The sequence below is a fragment of the Schistocerca gregaria genome, chromosome 2, assembly GCF_023897955.1.
Source record: "Schistocerca gregaria isolate iqSchGreg1 chromosome 2, iqSchGreg1.2, whole genome shotgun sequence".
Classification (NCBI taxonomy): Eukaryota; Metazoa; Arthropoda; class Insecta; order Orthoptera; family Acrididae; genus Schistocerca; species Schistocerca gregaria.
The window spans coordinates 127,942,901-127,949,956 of NC_064921.1; positions in this window are offsets into that span (position 1 = coordinate 127,942,901).

The window sequence follows — 7,056 nt, forward strand, 5'->3', positions numbered from 1 at the left end:
GATAAATGCGCAGTGGACAGACAGTGATTCGCTGATCGCCCAGAAGAACTGAAAACTATTACATGCTAACAGCATCAGTGGTAGAGTCATGAATGAGCTCTCAAGATAAGTACAAAATGCCTAAGAACGATAAATAATTTTCATGCTCCGCTTGCCTAAGTTGTAATTCCTCACCAAACTATGCACACTATGATGCAGAAAGCTGCGAATGCCGAGATCTGCTGTTTTCTGCAATCCCTAAGCTGCTGACTGTGACAACGTCTATTCTCTGCATGTGTGGGCAAAACGTTCCCCTCACCCTCTGAGAACCAAGTACCTGTCTCAATCTCCAGCCGATATGTTTTACTCAGAATACTTAAACGAAGAACGACATACTGAAAGTGTACTCTCTCCCCTCCCACAAAGTCCGCGCAATTCCCATGCACCAATGAAAAAGTTCAAAATGCTGACCAAAGACATTGTTGTTAACAAAATAACTAACCTTTACCCAGCAAACGTTGTACAGTCGTCTTAACTCCTACATACACAGTTCTTAAACCATTCTGTGTTAAAATCACACTCCCCAGTTAAGTTTTTTACTTCAGCCAATGTGTCTCGACATCTGAATTTTTCGGAAACTGGTGTCCCGATTTCCACTTCTCTGCTAGTTTTTCAGATTAACCAATGAAGAGCCCTCTTACAACATTTGAAGCAGGAGGGTGTTCACCCTGTGACGTTCGCTGTGTTATTCAGTGGTTTGGTATTTAACTAATTTGTAAATGAAAATGATAATCTTATTTTATTACATTGAGTAATTACTAAATAATTTTTTCTCCCTGCTAAAGATTTGATCAAGTTGCTATAGAAATCCAAGTTAACGTCGTGTTAACGTGTTGCCTGTAAGCTGTGTGTCACTAAATTACAGTTCCTACAACAGATTCTATACAACTATTGATTATGATGGAAAGAGCGATCTTCAGCAAAATGACCATTAAAACCACCGAATATCAGCCGCGCACAGCACTGACGTATGTTACCTGAAACAATACTCTTCGCAACTCGTGCGTAATTAATTTCGGCTCCATACATCAGCTAGAAAAGTTTGTTATATGGATCGTACTATGAGCACTGTTTTTAAAGAACAAATCTGATTCGAATTATTGTCATTAAAACGACATACCTTCGGCATTTATGTCTGCAAAGTTGCGTAATTTGAATTTGCCGCTGAGATAATTGTTAAGATGGCGGCAGACAATTGATAGAGACTTTCTATTGTTAGAGCAAACAGGATAAGTATTTGAAGTGTTTATTAAACTTTACTTTCGTATTGTGCACTATTTAGACTTCATGAAGCAAACATTTGATTTTTTTCTAAGGAAAACACAGACAAAAAAAAAACGCGATACAAATCGCAATCATCAATGGCTGCGCTCCTTGCAGCGGAAAGAAATAATTAACACAGATAATGCTTACTGAGAGAGGAATTAAAGTTACAAATAATTATTCACTCATATTTATAATAATAATGAACTCTATTCTCAAGTAATAATTAACAAATGATTACAATTTCTTAACAGACCTCAGTTTGATATCCGTCTTGCGTCCTGATCCTACAAAAGCCAACCAACAAAAGGCAAAAACAAAGGAAGACAAACGCAGATCATAAAAGGAATTCACAATTATCATTGTCTTTGTATGATACACATCGATATGCCCAATTACATCATACAATATTACATAAATAATAATTTTTTATCATCGTTTTCACTGTTTTTTCATATGTCGAATAGATAATGTTTATAACTCTTAGAGACATAATTTCCTCTCGTCGCACTGTAGCTAAAATTTATCTCGTGGATGTTACAACCCTACGAGGAGCAGCGCCGAAATGTCGGCCTATTGCTATTACAAAGACAGAAAACAATGCTTGAATAAAATACACATGCTCGGAATCTCATGAGACACAGAGATCTGTATCTGCCACGGGACGTCCCAATCCACTGCATTCTAAGAATACGACATGTCGGCCAAAAACAAGGTCTTTTGATATGTGTTTTCACCGGATGTCACAGCCTGTATAAGCCAAGATTCTGCACAAGACCAGTGCTGCTCACGGAATGTTATATGACTTTTTTTGATAGAGGCTGGGAGCTCACATTGTGCAGTCCGCGTATGAGGAAAAAATGGCGGAAGGCGACCCGCAGGCAGCCTACCAACACAGTGGTTGGCTCGTAGCGTTATACCGCCACGAGTGCACGCTTCCCCCATCCCCTCATTTTCACCTCTCAGAGCAGGTAAAAGAGTGCTTGTGAGGTGCACATGGTTGTTTTTAGGCTAAATGCTAGTTTGATGTACGAGGTGCATTCAAGTTCTAAGGCCTCCGATTTTTTTTCTCCAGACTGGAAAGAGATAGAAACATGCGCATTGTTTTAAAATGAGACCGCATTCATTGTCAATAAGTCCCAGAGATGGCAGCACCGTATGGCAGATGGAATTTTACCGCCAGCGGCGAGAATGAGAACTGCTTTAAATACTTAAAATGGCGACGTTGTCCTTACTTGAACAGCGTGCAATCATTCGTTTTCTGAATTTGCGTGGTGTGAAACAAACTGAAATTCATCGACAGTTGAAGGAGACATGTGTTGATGGAGTGCGTTCGTGGGTGCGACAGTTTAATGAAGGCAGAACATCGTGTGACAACAAACCGAAACAACCTCGGGCTCGCACAAGCCGGTCTGACGACATGATCGAGAAAGTGGAGAGAATTGTTTTGGGAGATCGCCGAATGACTGTTGAACAGATCGCCTCCAGAGTTGGCATTTCTGTGGGTTCTGTGCACACAATCCTGCATGACGACCTCAAAATGCGAAAATTGTCATCCAGGTGGGCACCACGAATGCTGACGGACTACCACATGGCTGCCCGTGTGGCATGTTGCCAAGCAATGTTGACGCTCAACGGCAGCATGAATGGGACGTTCTTTTCGTCGGTTGTGACAATGGATGAGACGTGGATGCCATTTTTCAATCAAGAAACAAAGAGCCAGTCAGCTCAATGGAAGCACACAGATTCACCGCCACCAAAAAAAAAAAAAAAAAAAATTCAGATAACCGCCAGTGCTGAAAAAATGATGGTGTCCAAGTTCTGAGACAGCGAGGGCGTAATCTTTACCCATTGCGTTCCACAGGGCAGTACGGTAACAGGTGCATCCTACGAAAATGTTTGTAAGTAGGCTGTTTAGGTTTTCTTATTGGTAACACCGCCGCCACGTAGCGCTCTGTATAAAAATCACTGGCTGTGCTGTGTGCAGTCTGTGGCTGGTTTGCATTGTTGTCTTTACTGTAATACTTTTTCTGCTTGAGCTTTGTCATGTTTAGGTATAAGTTATAGCATTTGCTGCTGCTGTTTGCCATGCATAGTGCTACTGAATGTCACTTTGTATTACTAGGTTAAGCCAATTTTATTACTGATTTATTTCTCTTGTTTGCTACGCATTGCCTTATATTAGTTGTAATATTGCTGCCTTTTTTGCCAATTTCCATTTTTTTATCATTGCTGTTTGTGTAAATTGTTTTGTGCTGCTGCATTACTTCGTCCCTTAGTTAAGCATCTGAGCTCAGTAGATTTATGTTAGCTTAAGAGGGGGTAACCTATATAAGAGAATGAGTTGCGATGAATTTGAAGAAATGCACTGAGAGGTTATATGAGAAAAGTACAGAAAGCAGGTATAGATAGGACTTTTTGGGAATAATGATGAACTAAGGGAGATCTCTATGCAAAATACTGCAATAAAACAAACCCTGTCCTTTCCTTTCGTATTATCCCTCTATGTGTTTATGTACCCTTGTGTATTTGTCTTTTTCCTGTCTTTATGTGTTTAGCTAATAAGATTTATGTTGTAGAATTTTTCAAATACTATTTTCTTTGTAAATATGTTCAGACATTATTTATTGTGTTTTGTTTTAATGCTCATGTGTGAAGTTGATGTTTAAAAAGTTATTCTGATCTTTTATGTATGTACTTATGTCGTAATTTTTGTAACACTGATGTATTTGCTATTTCGATTCTTTTGTAAAGCCTGTACTACTGCAAATGTTATCTGTATTGTTATGTTCTTTAAAGATGTATTTTGTACCTTTTTTATTGTAAACTTGTGTTATAAAATTGTAATTGACACCAGTTCATCAAATTAAGTAACTTGTAAATTACAGTTCACTGCACACGTTTCTGTTGGTCATAGTATATGGACAATATGTGAGAAGTAGGGACTGATAGTGTTTGCACGTGTGTTAATAATTCAGTAAGGGACTGGATAACAGCATTGCTGGTTCAAAGGACATTTCAAAAAATTTGTGAGTGCACAAGTGGTGGTTTATGGACTTGCTATATTCTCCGCAAGACTCTTCGATGGTGATTGTGCACCTGCACAGTCGCAACAGATGGCATTTCAAGAGTCAGCACTGTCTTTCTGTTGGAAGGACAACACTACTTCTTCAAGACTGCATGGAAGTCCACTACTTCTATGTGCATTTTCTTTTACTACTCAGACTTTGAGAAAAACACTGCAATTTTACTTTGATGAATGATCAGGACTGTCTTTATGGACTGTGAGAAAATTTTAGCTTTTGACCAACATTGTATCGATAAGTGTGTGCATTTCATTTCTTTGTCATTGTAATTATGAAAAAAATTTGTAAATTTTTTTGTGGGGAGCATGGGGGCTATGTAAGTAGGCTGTTTAGGTTTTTTTATTGGTAACACCGCCGCCACGTAGCGCTCTGTATAAAAATCACTGGCTCTGCCGTGTGCAGTCTGTGGCTGGTTTGCATTGTTGTCTGCGATTGTAGTGTTGGGCAGCGGCAGCTGGATGCTAGCAGCGGGTAGCGTTGCGCAGTTGGAGGTGAGCCGCCAGCGGTGGTGGACGTGGGGAGAGAGATGGCGGAGTTTTGAAATTTGTATATTATGACTATAGAGGTAAATACATTGTTTGTTCTATATTAAAATCTTTCATTTGCTAACTGTGCCTATCAGTAGTTAGTGCCTTCAGTAGTTTGAATCTTTTATTTAGCTGGCAGTAGTGGCGCTGGCTGTATTGCAGTAGCTTGAGTAACGAAGTTTTTTGTGAGGTAAGTGATTTGTGAAACGTATAGGTTATTGTTAGTCAGGGCCATTCTTTCGTAGGGATTTTTGAAAGTCAGATTCCGTTGCGCTAAAAATATTGTGTGTCAGTTTAAGCACAGTCGTGTACAATTTTTCTAAGGGGACGTTTCATGTTTTGAGAACAAATTCCTTCCTGCACTGCGCAAAAACGTACAGGAAGGGCTGCGCGTGTGCTGTTTCACCAAGACAACGCACCCGCACATCGAGCTAACGTTACAAAACAGTTTCTTCGTGATAACAACTTTGAAGTGATTCCTCATGCTCCCTACTCACCTGACCTGGCTCCTAGGGACTTTTGGCTTTTTCCAACAATGAAAGACACTCTCCGTGGCCGCACATTCACCAGCCGTGCTGCTATTGCCTCAGCGATTTTCCAGTGGTCAAAACAGACTCCTAAAGAAGCCTTCGTCGCTGTCGTAGAATCATGGCGTCAGCGTTGTGAAAAGTGTGTACGTCTGCAGGGCGATTACGTCGAGAAGTAACGCCAGTTTCATCGATTTCGGGTGAGTAGTTAATTAGAAAAAAAATCGCATGTCTTAGAACTTGAATGCACCTCGTACTCTGATGAACGCTCGCTAGTCAATACACACATAGCAAAATCAGACCGTGTTCAGAGTAAAGGCACTGCGACTGTCAAACTTTCATCAGTAAAATGCCAAAGTATCCGTAATAAAGTTCCCGAATTTATTACCCTCCAAGATATTTCTCGCATTGAAATTATTCACGGGACCTACAGCTAGCTGAAACCCGAAGTAGAAAGCTCTGAAATAATTTGCGAGTCATGGAACATAGACACCATTGGAGGAGGAGTGTGTATTGCAGTCGACAAAAGTATTGTCTCTATTGTCAAAGCTGAGAGTGCATGTGAAGTTATCTAGACGCGTATAACAGGCCTAGGCGAAATAAACTTAATTGTTGAATGTTTGTACAAGCCACCCGATTCTCCCGTGATAGTTTTAAGACTCATTCAAAGAAAGTCTTCGCTCAGTAGCGGGGAAATATCCAGATCATCCGATACTACACTCCTGGAAATTGAAATCAGAACACCGTGAATTCATTGTCCCAGGAAGGGGAAACTTTATTGACACATTCCTGGGGTCAGATACATCACATGATCACACTGACAGAACCACAGGCACATAGACACAGGCAACAGAGCATGCACAATGTCGGCACTAGTACAGTGTATATCCACCTTTCTCAGCAATGCAGGCTGCTATTCTCCAATGGAGACGATCGTAGAGATGCTGGATGTAGTCCTGTGGAACGGCTTGCCATGCCATTTCCACCTGGCGCCTCAGTTGGACCAGCGTTCGTGCTGGACGTGCAGACCGCGTGAGACGACGCTTCATCCAGTCCCAAACATGCTCAATGGGGGACACATCCGGAGATCTTGCTGGCCAGGGTAGTTGACCCTTCTAGAGCACGTTGGGTGGCACGGGATACATGCGGACGTGCATTGTCCTGTTGGAACAGCAAGTTCCCTTGCCGGTCTAGGAATGGTAGAACGATGGGTTCGATGACGGTTTGGATGTACCGTGCACTATTCAGTGACCCCTCGGCGATCACCAGAGGTGTACGGCCAGTGTAGGAGATCGCTCCCCACACCATGATGTAGGGTGTTGGCCCTGTGTGCCTCGGTCGTATGCAGTCCTGATTGTGGCGCTCACCTGCACGGCGCCAAACACGCATACGACCATCATTGGCACCAAGGCAGAAGCGACTCTCATCGCTGATGACGACACGTCTCCATTCGACCCTCCATTCACGCCTGTCGCGACACCACTGGAGGCGGGGCGCAGTCCGGAACCGTGCGACTGCTACGGTCGCAGGTTCGAATCCTGCCTCGGGCATGGTTGTGTGTGATGTCCTTAGGTTAGTTAGGTTTAAGTAGTTCTAAGTTCTAGGGGACTGATG